The sequence below is a fragment of the Arachis ipaensis genome, chromosome B09 (assembly GCF_000816755.2).
Source record: "Arachis ipaensis cultivar K30076 chromosome B09, Araip1.1, whole genome shotgun sequence".
Taxonomy (NCBI): Eukaryota; Viridiplantae; Streptophyta; class Magnoliopsida; order Fabales; family Fabaceae; genus Arachis; species Arachis ipaensis.
Genome location: NC_029793.2, coordinates 53768334 through 53783289, shown reverse-complemented (window position 1 = coordinate 53783289; position 14956 = coordinate 53768334). Strand labels below are relative to the sequence as shown.

General features: G+C 34.6%; 1 pseudogene; it reads right to left on the bottom strand.

Annotated features, from left to right (window-relative positions):
- On the bottom strand, positions 554-1831 carry LOC107616584 (annotated as a pseudogene).

Sequence of the window (14956 nt, the reverse complement as noted above, 5' to 3'; positions counted from 1 at the left end):
TATCTAATAATTATTAATACAACATAATAGTTAATATGATTACATGTATAATAATTCTGCATTTTTATTTAAATGAGTTGAATATTACAAAATAAAAATAAATACATAATTATACTAAATAATTTCTTTATATAATAAAAATTATCTCTAACCAAAATATATCTATAATATTGATCCAAAAGTACTAGAATGAAGTTAACTGTAAAAATTCATACATCTCAAATATACTCTTCACTACTTTAGGACAGCGGTGCTAGAGTTAAGCAACAGAAAATTTAAGAACATTAAAGAATTAATGAACAACCTATAACCAGAGCCACAGCATGGCATGCACAACCTGGTAGAGTGTATAGACACCAACAAAGTTAAGAGACAATGAAACTTACATCATCAGAGAGCTTCATGTTTTTAGTGTGTATATGAAGAACTTCAAGTCGGCCAACTTCATCAAGAACACCAATATCAATTTCCCTATCAAATCTACCGAACCTTCTCAATGTTGGGTCAATGCTGTTTGGGCGATTGGTAGCTCCAATAACGATAACATGAGCATGAGATTTCAATCCATCCATAAGAGTCAAAAGTTGTGAAACAATCCTCCTTTCAACTTCACCATGTGTCTTCTCCCTCTTGGGTGCAATAGAATCAATTTCATCAATGAAGATGATGGATGGTGCATTCTTTTCAGCCTCTTCAAATGCTTTCCTCAGATTGCTTTCACTCTCTCCTGCCAGTTTGGACATAATCTCCGGTCCATTTATACAAAAGAAGAAAGCTCCCGTTTCATTAGCAACAGCTCTTGCTATCAGTGTCTTCCCAGAACCAGGGGGTCCATAAAGTAGAATACCTTTGGGTGGTTTCACACCAATCGACTTAAAGAGTTGTGGATGCCTCAAGGGAAGCTATACCAACTCACGAATTTGTGCCATTTGTTTCCTGACTCCACCCACATCATCATATCCAACTTTATCCAGCATCTCTTCATCCTCTCTTTTCAAAGACTCCCCCTCACAGAAGATTTCAGTATCTGGAGCAACCACACAGTACTCCCCAGGATCAGTTTCAATGACCTTAAACTCCACACTTCTCATCCCTCCACGGACAAGAAATAGATCTCCTTTTCTGACAGGACGATAAGCTTCCAAGAAGTAAGCTGCAAATTTTACATTAAAAAGTTAAAATATATTACAAGCACCAAAATAATCATATTCCACATGTAATATCAATGTCGTCCAAGAAACTGAAGATTGTAGATTCTATATATACTACTAAGTCAGTTTGGCATGCATTCAAATAAATTCAATTCAATCAAATATCAAGAAAGGTGACAATCAATCATATGAAGCTTGACTAGCCAAGACTACTGTCTCTCCAAAAAAAATAATAATAATAATAGCTTGCTATAATTATAACACAAGCAATGTGAATGTGAAAAACACACGTCATGTATAGCCTATTCAAAATAAGAAGTTGTAACTTGTAAGGACTTTGAAGAGAGGTAAGAAATTTTGCAAAACACCCTGACAATCAGTAACGAAGTCTTATAACATTAATAGAAATACTCAAATTAAAGTACTCATCACTAAGAGCAAGCTCATAAAGCAAGTCAAATTAAGTAGCTATCCCTAAACCCGCAACTTAAGAGAAGCTCAAGGTAGAAACTCACGTTTCAAGAAAGCATCAAACAGATTGCCAGTGACACCTTCAATGGTATCATCAATAGGCAGAATGTGCACACGTTTCCCATACTTCACATCAGGGCACTGGTGCACGGACACAACATCTCCAAGACGAACCCGCAAATTCCACCTCACAACTTTGTTCATCCTGATCTTGGGCTCTTCACAGGTGTCATCAACAAGAGCTATGCAAACAGTATCCCTCATTTTCTTGCCCTGCAAACATATACAAATCAAAAACCCCATCTGACTTAGAAGTTGCAATACAAAGAACAAATATAAGAGATAAATTAATTAAAACTTTAAGACATTTTGATAGTTGTACTCCAAACTCGAAATGCTTTCATTAGATACAAATAAATAACATTTTAAATTTAATCCAACTCTATTTGCAACCATGTCAATCAATCATGATCTTCTTCTTAGTATACATGGCCTAGTACTCCACAGTATAAAATTCAAAATCTCACGACACCATCCATTAAGAAAGAACAAAACAAAAACAACACCCCAGTAAGAGACTCTAAAAAAGAGTACTTTTTTGTGGGGAATCGAATAAATCAATTAAGAGCTAAGACACAGCAAGAGGAAGGTAAGTAAGAAGATAGAGGAGGGTAAGAAAGTGACCTTGATGAGGATAGTGTCACCACGGAAGAGCTGGAGCAGTGAGAAGTTATAAGCTAACTTCACAATAGACAACAAAGGTTAATTTTAAATATGGAGCAGATGCTGATGGTGCTGGGTGAGCAGTGAGAAGCAGTCAAAAGATGATGGCAATAGAAAAATCACGCAGTATAGAAATCATAGTAACAACCTAAATAAAAAATCATAGTTAAAAAAATATGGAAAAAGAAAAATAACAAGAACATGAATCAACTAATAGAATCAACCAACAGAATAGAATCACAGTAATAACAAGTTAACTACAATAATTAAAAAAGAAAACTCAAGTAATAACAACATAAATTAGAGATGGATAGCACTCAAGATATAAGCAGAAGACAGCAAATCAGAAATCTATGGGAATTTGCAGGCTGTGTTTATAGAAATGGATAGCACTCAAGATATAAGCATAAACCTTCTAACCTTGTCCCAATTGAAACTATTTGTGCTGACCTAACTTAGAATTTTAGGAACATGAAGCACAAATCAAAACACATGGAATTAGTTAACAGATAGAGTGAAGAGGAGGTACCTGTCACAAATTTGAACCTATTCCATCATGGATGCCATTCTTTGCTGATCAGCTTCTAGAAGTAATTCAAAACTAGCTAACATGCTCTTATCCATGATTCAACCAGGGATTTTGGAGAAGAAACTCAAACCTAAGGAACGAACTTGAAACCAGTTAACTAATAATAATATAGGATGAAACTAAAGACCAAAAAGAAATAGAAAGCAAACAAAACTTAACTAAAGATGAAGCAGAATTTTGTGCAGAAGATGAAGCTAAAAACCTACTAGTTCTTCTGAGAATTTGTGCAGCTTCCTCTGAATTCATGTTTCCTCTGATTAAATTAACAATGGAATCATCAATTTGGAATCAAAAGTGATCAGAAGCACTAATAAAAATTAAATAAGCAAGAGTGACCAGAAGCACTAATAATATGCCTTAAAATAAAAAACAATAATTATTTACCTGACCTTGAGCAGAGGTCAAAAATAGTGCAATTGTTATTATACCTTGCAAAGATAGTGCATCAGTGTCATCTTATTGTTAGAAGCACAAGTGTCAGTAAGCTTTAAAAGACTATCCAACTTGAATCCAATTGCGAATCCTGCATAAATTAAAAAATAAATAGTAATCCATAAACTGTTAGGACCAGTCTTCACTGTTTCAAATAAAGTCAACACACTACACACACACATTAATATAAAACTATAAGCTTCACACAGTAAGACAGCCAATATAAGTCCAAAGTATCTGGCACATGAGTTATAATATTTATCTATTCTATAGTATGGAAACCCTTAACCTAAAACAAAGAAACCAAATTACACATGTCAATCTCAGAATAGCACTAAAATTCGAAGCAACTGTGCTTCATTACAATATCATATGAATTAATATACAACAGATACCAAAACATCACCTTCCACTTTTACTTGACAACTAAATATTTTCTATTCTGGTAATATTTTTATAAATTTGATTATACAAAGTGAACACCAACCTGTCAATATCAGTATAACACTAAAGCTTCTTCTGCCTCACTTCAGCATCCTGCATATACATATACGTATGAAATCACAAATAAAATTTAAAATAAGCAATAAATAGGAAAAAAAGGGTATTCAAGTTGAAGAATTTAGAGGGGAGCAGGTGCGTACAGAAACCGGGTTACAAACAAAACTAAAAATTAGCATCCAAAACACCTTAAGTACTTTCAGGCCCCCACCTTTCTTAAAAAGCTTTCGAAGAAACAACTTGACAAGAAATATGTTGACAAGCAGGCTGTAATATACAATACTAATTGATTTTTCCTGTTAACACAAGTGATCTAATAAAAAAACAGACTTAGTTCCAAAAGTTTTAAAAATATCAAGTCATTGTAAAATGTCAAAAAGGATGTTGAAAGGCTTACCCCAAGAAGTATTCTCATATCTAATGTCATAGCCGAAACAGTCCCACCCTGCAAGTAGCAAAGTGCAATAGAACTCATTCGAATTTCAGGTGAAATTACATGAGAAAGCTACCAGGATATTTTCACCTTCCAAATAAGTTGCTAATCCACTAACAAGTAACAACCTTCTTTTTTGCATATTGCCCCAAACAAATTTGAAATTCTTTTCTATCACAAAAATAATTTCAGTAAATACCCTATTCAGTTGACCACTTTCTGTGATCTAATGACAGCCAGCCAGTCCAAACCTATGTGATCTAAAATAATAATGACATTGATATGCTAAACCTAGAAATCAAGGAGGCAGTGAGCGCCATGAAATTGCATTGCCTTTTAAAACAATTAATTCGAAAAGCTAAAAGAAGCTAGTAAAGTGATGCAAATATCAGTCGACAGATAAGATAGTAATATAACCAGAACAGGGTCTCAACTTCTATACTCTGCTAATTAAATAATAAAAATCGTTGGGCATAGCAAAAAAACAAGCCATGCCAAGGTATCTGGCACACTAATGCAGAAGCGAAGCTTACTCCCTATATCTATGTAGTTCATCTCCGAATTTACCTGTCAGCATTTGGCATCCTATGCCTCTATCGTCTTCTAGACCTCCCTAACAGTAGCATGTGGATTTCTCGTCCAGAGACAGCAGTAGAAGCTTGCGACTCTCCTTAAACATGCTGGGTTGCAGAAAAAAATTTGTTTCTTCCTTAACACAGCACCTAGTGATTAAAGCAATAAATTTAGCCATATACTCAACCATTCAAAAAAATGCTCATTATCAGATTGCACAAGCAGCAGCAGATTCAAAGGAGAAAGGAACCAGAATGCGCAGAGGTAAGAAGAACGAGTAGACGCGGATGAAAATAAATAAATAGTATGCATTTTCATCAACAATACATGGCTTGTTCATCAATTCACATTTCACAATTGCATACAAACCAGATTATTATACCAAACCCCCAAATTAAAAATCCTAAAATTGGAACTCTAAACCACCCAAATTTCAGAAACAAACGAAAATCTGTAGAATACCTTCTCGACGATGTGAGCGCAGAGAGGACGAGCTGAGCGTAGAGATGACGATGGTGAGGGCGTAGCTGATGATCAATGCAGGAGGGCGCAGGTGACGGTGAGTGGCGAAGTCATGAGTGGTGCGGAGATCAGTGTAGGAGGGTTCATGACGGTGGTATGGGCGGCGCGCGACGATCAGAGTAGGAGGGTTCACGATGGTGTAAGCTTCACGATCTTCACGACGGTGTGGCGCTGAGTGGTGAGTGGGGACTGGGGTGCGATGATCTTCGCGACAGTGAGGCTTCACGCTCTTCGCACGGTGCAGGAGGCAGGGTTTCCTTCTCGCGGTGCAGGAGTGCAGGAGGGTTTTCTTCTCTACTGGGAGGGTGACTTCAATTCTGAGCTTTGGAGGGAATGAAAATTTTCACCAAGTGTTAGCTTACAGTGTGTGCTTTACACCGGGAAAAAGTTAAGAGGAGGGGAAAAAATTTACTAAGTGTCTAATTTTTTGCTCTAAACACATTAGGCATCACTTTTAAAATGCACCCAAAACTTAATAAAAAGGCTACTCTCTAAAAGCGTCTCCTTTGATACGAAAAGTGAATCTATAGATATCAACCTACGGCTACGCTTTATAAGTGATTTCTAAAATACCTAAGGCTACACTTTTTAAATGATGCCATAATTGTGTATCCTTTTCTCATATAAAAAGGCAACACGGAGAAAAGCGTAGCCTATTCATAGAATAGGCTACGCTTTTCAAATGTAGCTTAAAAAAAGTGTGGCTGAATGGGTATTTTTCTTGTAGTGCCCTCATTAAAGTTTCTATTTCCTACAACATAGTTTGAACCAAACTCATAGCCAAAAGGGTGAGAATTCATAGTAACAAGAGAAGATAAAAATAAAAGCTAGTAAAAAACAAAGAAAAAATTCCTAAAAATAGCAAGAACTAACAAAGAAACAAAAAGCAAATATATTCACAATATTCACATATGAACAATAATCAATAACAAGCACACATTGCAACTCCCTGGCAACGACACCAAAAACTTGATGTGAGGTAATCGTCGATTCAGAATTTATCAATGAAAATCGCGTTGCAAGTATAGTTCCAAACCGACAAACAACCCCTCGATCAAAGTTTAATTTGTTTGTCACAAGTGCAAACAAATAAAAATACCGAGAGTATTAGATCTCGGGTCGTCTCTCAAATGAATTGCAATGAGGTATGTGTACTATTGGTTATGAGGTTCAAGGGGCAGTTTGCAAATAAGAAGACAATAATCTAAATTACAAGAAAGTAAACCAAGCAACTAAAGATAACAAATAATAAAGAAGCATTCATGTCAAGGATTGAGAAACAAGGTTTTCTATCCAAGTCATCAATTATAAGTCACTAGTTATCAAGATCTAATCCTATTTTGTTATCTCCAACATTGGGAGAAAGTCAAATAAGCCTAGTTAATCTCAATCCATAAGTCCTAATCAACTCAATAATTGAATTAGCAAAAGATTAGTGTCAATGAAAACAATATTAACTAACAACTCTAGATCACCAACATAAGTTGGGTATTAATGACTCAAGAGCACCTAATTTCTCTTTCCAAGCCAATAATGCACAAAATCTACTCTAAACCTAAGTCAAGCATTTTATCAAATACTTGGTGTGCAATAAAAGAAAAAACATATTAAATTGCAAGAATATAAATTCTAAGGATATCAAATGCAAGAGAATAATAACAGTCACTCAAATAAACATCAATAACATCAAAACATCAAATTGTATTAAATAAAATTAAAAGTAACAAGAGTTCAAGAACATGAAAAATGGCAAAATAAAGAGAATAACAAGAGAAACTAAGAGAATCAAAGTGCTAGAACAATAAAGAGCAAGGAAAACTAGATCAAAATAAGAATCAAAATCTAAACCTAAGAGGAAATTAAACTAAGAACCCTAATTTTTAGAGAAAAGAGCGAGCTTCTCACTCTAGAACTAATCTAAGGCATGTTCCTATACTATACTAATTGCTACCCCCTTGTTTCCTCTTGAATTCTACGTAAAATAGCTTCATAAATGAGTTGGATTGGGTTTTGGAGGCCCAGAATTCACCCCCAACGTGCTCTTTTAATGAGGTCACGTGACAAGTGTCACGCGTACACGTCGCTTGACAAACTCTGGTCACGCGTATACGTGGGTCACGCGTACGCTTCGCATGGCAAATTTCCAAAACTTCATTTCTTCATGAATTCTACACTTTGCATGCTTTTTCTTCACTTCTTCAATCCAATATTTGCCTTGTAAACCTTGAATCACTCAACAAATATATTAAGGCATCGAATGGAATTAAAGTGAATTAAATTTAGCAATTTTAAGGCCTAAAAAGCATGTTTTTAATCATTAAGCATAATTTAGGGAGAATTACAAAACCATACTATTTTATTGAATAAATCTGAGAAAAGTTAATAAAATCCATTAAATTCATCACAAGATAAACCATAAAATTAGGGTTTATCACTCTTCACCACCAACTCCTCTCACCTCCCTTCTTAAATTTAAAGAGCCACAAGATTTTCATCCTTTCTTATATCATACACAAACCAGTGAGGGAAAAGAGAGAGAGAGAAAACCAGCGACGGACAAAGGAGGAGAAGGAGAGAGCAAGAATAGATTTCTTCATCATCTCCATCGCACCATCACTGAGGAAAAGAGGAGGAAGACCATGGAAGGTGTTGACCGAAGCTAGGGAGGGAGCTCCATCCTCTTCCCTATCTGATTTCTTTATAGCTTCACTATTGGGTAAGATCCAGTAACCTCTGTTCTTTCTTTTTTTTTCCAATCCAAAAATTCAACTTTATTGTGCTCTATTTCTTGTTAGAGTGACCAAATTCCCCAAAAATAGCCACCTACAAAAGCAAGAACTCTTCTCTTACTCATGTATGGTTTGGCCAAATGGCCTTGGAGATGTGAGAAATTTTGATTTTTGTTATGTTAGGGTTTCTAATTCAACGAAGAAGCAGAAATATAATTTTGAACTTCAAAAGAGGTAAGGGATAGGATATTATGTTTGCTGCTGTATGTACTTGTGATGAGTGATGGTTTATTATGTGTTTGATTGATGACGAGTGCATATTGAATTTCTGTTATGATAAAATGCAGAAAAGTGAATGTTTAATTATGTAAGTGCATTTGTAAAAAGGTGAATTAATGAGTCTGAACTCTTGGAGCTGTGCTAATCATTCTAGCAACTTTGGTTAGCCAAAAAAAATATAGAATTATGCTTTTAGAGTAATTTTAGGCTTAAATATAAGATTTGGTATGTGAGGTTGTTGGAATTACATTGTGCAAAATTTCTGCAATTTTTGCATAATTGGCAGTAGAATGAACGAATTTTTGGGAGTAGTCCAGACCAAAATTTTGTATGAAATTATTTTTTTATGAAACTTTAATGTGTTTTAAATGTATCATAAAAATTTCAAAATTAATTGATGAGTTGATTGGGAGAAATGAATTTTTGAAGATTGATGGTTTTTGTAGAAAATTTTATCCTCTTACTGCAGAAGCACCAACTTCCAACCCACTTAACTTTTAATTCTGATAAAGGATTAAGTTGAAACTAGAGGCAATTTTAAATTTTGTATGTCTATAATCTCCAGTTTAAATTTCAAATCAATACCACATTTAGGAAATTAAATATGCTGCATGGAAGGTGGCTAACTCCTTGAATTCTGAAAACCGTTTTCAAAAAAATAGGGCAACGTTCCTGATTGAATAACTTTTTCATACGGTATGATATTGATCCAAAATTTATTTTATTTGAAAGATAAACAAGTATTATTTGATCACCAATTTTGAAAGGCAATGGGTAAAAATTGAATTTTTAATGAATTTATCAAGTTTACTTCTCCCTGCTGTTTTTCTGCAATGATAGCAGAATTTTGAAAGATTTGTACAAGTTTTAATTATTGTCAGATTGCTCCAGAACCAAGTTTTATTTTCTAAACTAGTGATTCTACAATAACTAAGGGAATTAAAGAGAGTCTAATGACCAATTAAGGATGTCTACATGATAAATTGTTAAGGAAGGTTTGAAAGTGTTAAGATTAAAGAAACCCGTAAGGGTGACACTAGTACCATTTTAAGGAAGGTTATGCCCAATTTTCTTTTTGTAAGAATACATGAACTTAGTTAAATGAAAGTGGTGATGCGGAGGTATGCTTAGTAACATGGTGATGCGGAGGTATACTTAGTAATATGGTGATGCGAATATTTATAAGGTGATGCGGAGGTATGATGAAAAGAAAAAAAAATGAGAAACCATGAATGGATAATGACTCATGAGAACTGTTTGTTTGAATGGGCCTTTATGCCGAATTGTTAATGTGGAAGTGCCTGCCTAACGGATAGCCTAAGGTTGCTAATGCGGGAATGTTCGCCTAATTGATAGCACTGTTTCTTATCGTGATGCCAAGATATCTTAACTGACATGGGTTCGCCCAAGATGATAATTATGCCTGACTGACACGGTAAAAAGACCATATTCAGAGTTCGCCCCAAGTAACGTCGGGTTGCAAGTAGACAACCGACATATGAGCTCATGGCCTGCACTAGGAACATGCATGCATCATAAATTCTTTGCGCATTTGATTGTGATTGTTTACTGTTCATTCTTTCTGCTACATGCTATCTGCTTCTTGTTAATTTTCTATTCTCTGATTCTTGTTTATGTTTTAAAGTTGTATAATTACAATTTCTTCAAAACTTGGATTAAGATAATAAAACTAGAAACAATAGCCATAGAGAATAGCATAAGGAGTGACACTAACCCCAACGGAAGATGCCAAGATAGAATTGTCAGAGCTCCAATACAAAAGTAGCCGAGAGACTTAGTAAGTGAGTTATTATGATAGAACCAGAATTCTAGGTTTCACGAGAGAGATGTATTTTGACGGTGTCGCCTTACTGGGAATCATATAGGTTCTCCCCCCTTCCTTTTCTTTTTCCCCCAAATGGAGGATCTTGACTTGTCTACCACCATTGGAGTTCTATTCAGAGAGGTACCAGAGGAGCTTGTATTTTCAGACCCTACAGGAGATTTTCGAGACTAGTCCTGGGACGATGTCTGCCGACTTGTGCCCCGATGGTGGAAAAGAATGTAGGAAAGATGGTATTTGTTCTGTAAACATTGCTTCCCCTCACCTTTGCAGCATTTTGTGAGGGATAGAACTTGGTATTTATTTCTTTTAGTCTGGGTACCAACTTAGGAGTTTTCTATATGAACTAGGTATCTGAGAAGTTGTCAGTTATATATATATATATATATATAAGTATGTCAAGTTTGTGTGAACTAACTTGAGATGTATATATGGATGAGAATTTTCTGTAATCTTGTTGCTAATTTAATTTTGCTATTAGTTTGGTATTTATTTGATATTATATTATATATCTCTGATGATATTTTTGGTTGTTGTTAACGGGCTAGTTAAGAAAAGCATATGATAAAAATAAGCTAACATATGCAATTCCATTAGTATGAAAGACTCATATATAGTAAATATTACCGAGTCTAGAGTTTTATAGGACTAATGGGAAGTAACACTTGACGACTAGCAGTGATTCGGACCTGCAGGAAATCGGGTCGTTACACAGTCCTTCTTGCTCATTTTTAATTAATTATTTATTTAATTATGCTTTGACTGGATTTTACATCCTACCCACCTAATTTAAAATTTTGTCCTCAAAATTTAGTTACCTATGAATAATTGTGGGTAGTCCTTCCTCATATCAGTTTCCAACTCCCAAGTATGCTCCTTAATTTTGACTCGACTCCAAGCCACCTTAACCAATTGAACTTTATTTTCACAGAGCTTCTTAACGCTCATATCATCAATACGAACTGGAGTAACTTGAAAAGTCAGATTCTCCTTCAACTGAACTGACTCGGGCTCCAATACATGAGTTGTGTTCAGAGTATATTTCCAAAATTGCAAAACGTGAAACACATCATGCAAGTTTGAAAGATTTGGTGGCAAAGCCACTTGATATGCCATGGAACCGATCTTTTTCAAGATATCAAATGGGCCTATGTATCAAGGATTCAATTTTTTTTGCCTTAATTGCTCGTCCGATGGCCGTTGTAGGAGTAACTCTTAGGAACACATATTCACCCTCTTTAAACTCTAACAGCTTTCTCCGTCGATCCGCGTAACTCTTTCGATGGCTTTGCGCAGTAAAGATCCTGGTTCTAATTCTCTTGATTTTCTCTATTGTCTCAACTATTAATTAGGGACCTAAGACACTTGATTCTCCAGTTTCGTACCAACACAGAGGTGATTGGAATTTCCGTCTATACAATGCTTCATAGGGATCCATCTTTATGCTCGCATGATAACTATTGTTATAGGCAAACTCCACTAATGGCATATACCTATCCCAACTTCCTGGTTGATCCAACACGCACGCTCTCAACATATCCTCTAAGGTTTGAATTGTTCTTTCTGATTGTCTATCTGTTTGTGGATGATAAGTCGTACTTAAATACAGTCGTGTACCGAATGTCTTCTAAGAGGCTCCCCAAAACCTTGAAGTGAAGTGGGGATCATGATCCGATACAATTGTAGTCATCACGCCATGTAATCTCACAATCTTCTTAATATATCGTGTCTTTGGTAAACCTATTACAAAGGCCAAAGTGATGCCTTCCTATTTCCATTGTGGAACCTCTAATGGTTGTAACATGCTAGACGACTTATGATGTTCAATTTTCACCTTCTGACACGTCAAACACTTAGCCATATACACTGCCACATCATTCTTCATTCCGGACCACCAAAACATCCTCTTCAAGTTGTGATACATCTTTGTATAACTCCAGGATAAATTGAGAATCTACTTTTATGAGCTTCAGATTGTATCTCATTCTGTAGGTTTCCCACACTTGGTATGCAAATTCTCTCCTTATACCTCCAAATTCCTTCTCGATCTTTATTAATATCTTCTTGTTTTCCTTGTCCTACAGTCTCCAACATTTTCTTAGCTCTTCACTCTCTTATTGTTCTTTCTGAATATCAGTCTTAAAATCACTTGTGATTTTCAACTGATTCAAACTCACACCTTTGGTCACATTCTCCACTCCTAACCTCAAGCTCGCAAACTTACTTAACAACTCACACCTTTTAGTCTTTGATCTCTTCTCTCCAATGGCAGAGCTCTGCTCTCATGTGGTAGATATTCCCCTTAATTAATATATTCTTTTCATACTTCTTTTCTTTTCTATTTATTATTTTTTTATTTTTCTTGTTTTAATAGCACAAATCATCTTCATACTCTTCTCTCATCTCCCCTAGATGTTTTATGAAGAATAAATCATAAGATTCTCAACCTAGGTTCGTCTTTTTACAACTTTTAAGTAAGTTACTATTTAACTCTTCTATTCTGTTATAATACAAATTACTAATATATAATATTTCAAAAACACATAGATAATAATCTTAATACCGGAGTAAGATTATTATTTCTCTTTATTACCCAAAACTTATTAACTTGAACTTTAAATAATCTTATTACTCAAAACTTATTAACTTAAGCTTTATTATTAAACTTTTATAAATTATTCTGTATCTCTGAACTTTTTAAAACATTTATATTTTTACCCGAACAAAATTTGTAAATTATTAAAATATCCTTACATATAATATAATTACCAAAATAAATTTACACCTTTTATAAAATATCTATTTTATCCCTAAACTTCTTATTTATTACCCAAAATACCCCAAAAACATATATAATTACGAAACTAACAAAATGCGGGAACCACAAACATAAACCCAGACGACGCTGCTGCTTGCTGGGGGAAAAAAACCGGGAAAACCTTCTTCCATTTCACTTACCCGGTTCCGCAAAATCGCAACCGGTTCTGGTGAAAAGCGGAACAAAAAATTGAATTCGAATTCGAACATTCAAACCTAAAATCGAATGCAGTAATTTCTTTTTCCGTTACTGAAAATGATGAACGTAATCTATTACGGAAGCTAGGTTTTGGCGATTAGCAATTAGATGGAGGAAGAGCAGGATCGAATTCTGCTCAACAGTTTGGGCGTTAAGTCGGCGAATCCCGAAGACATTGAACGCCACGTCTTAGAAAAGGTGTGTGCGTATTAATCTGGTTTTAATTTTAATTTAATTTAATTATCTTTTGAAATTGTATGATCATGTTTTCCGGTTTTGAAATTGGTGTTGAATGCTGTTGAACTCTGCTGAAATTTCTAAGCATTGATGTGATATCATTGTAATATTTGTTTGTGATGCTGTGCACAAATGATTTTAATACTTTCAAAACCATGAAATTTGAATGTGCTGAATTGTGTGTGTTTACTTGTAGTTTTACTTGAGCTTGACGATGAATACTAAAATGTCTAACCATATATTGAAATTTGTAAGCATATCTTTGATATTGGATATCAGTATGTGTTAGACGTGTTCACTAGTATTCCTGTGTAGAATTTTTTATTTTCTATTTTAATTTTGAGACATAAAAGTTGAAGTTGGAGAGTGTGAAATTGTAGGCGACTGCTGTTCCCGAAGCTGAAGGGAGTGTGAAGGAAGAAGATTCTAGTGTATCTGGAAATGTTGATCCATCATCTGCTACTAAAGCAGAGCTTAATCAGAAAAAAAATCTATTTTACCCCTGAATTTTTTAATTATTATTCAAAATACCCCAAAACTTATATAATTGTAAAACTAACTTCAATTTTTTATTAAATTACTATTTCAATCTCAAAAATAAATTTTTATTTCCATGATTATAACTTTACCAAAGGACCGAACCCTATTTCCAATATTTTTTTCAAGTTTTCTGCTTCATTTTTAAGTCCGTTTTCGACCTTTACGGCTACGTTTTTTCATAACTTTTAATTTAATCTCTCAGCTATCAAACCTCAACAATATTTTTCATCAATAAAGTTTCATTCACAAAAGCTCCAAAATCATCAAAACAACCCTAACCGGGCTGTTCCTCATAGACAAACTAACAAATCACAAGCAACAATAATAATTCAACAAAATTTTAACATAAACTTAATCAAACTCAACCAATAATCAATCAAACCAACAATCACTTATCACATTAACATTTAATCAGTACAAAATTACCAAACCCTATCTCTGTACGGCAATCACCAAATCAAAACACCAAAGAAGCTTTCTAAATGAGAAATCAAAGAAGAAAATGTCAAAATTGGCTATTCCACCTCTGGGACTCTCTCGGCCGTACCTTACATGGAGGGATAACAGGTCCACCATTGATTCCTTTTGAGCAAAAGTAATGTCACTGTGAAGAAGAGAAAAATAGAAACTTTAATCGGATTATATTTTCTATCAGAATTACGGAGCTCAAAAAATCGAACGCCAAAAGTTGGAGGTTTCATTGTTTCTCATTCTCTCTCTCACACTCACATTTTCCTCTTTTTTCTTTCTTGGTTATGTTATGCACGTGGGAATGATAATTAGTGATGCTAATTAAATTAAATGACATTGATGATGTGTCAAGGCGTGGGCTGGGTGTCACAGTTTGGAATGGCTAAATTAGTAATTCAAATTATAAATATCTTAATAGATAATTATAAGAATTGAATACATTAAAA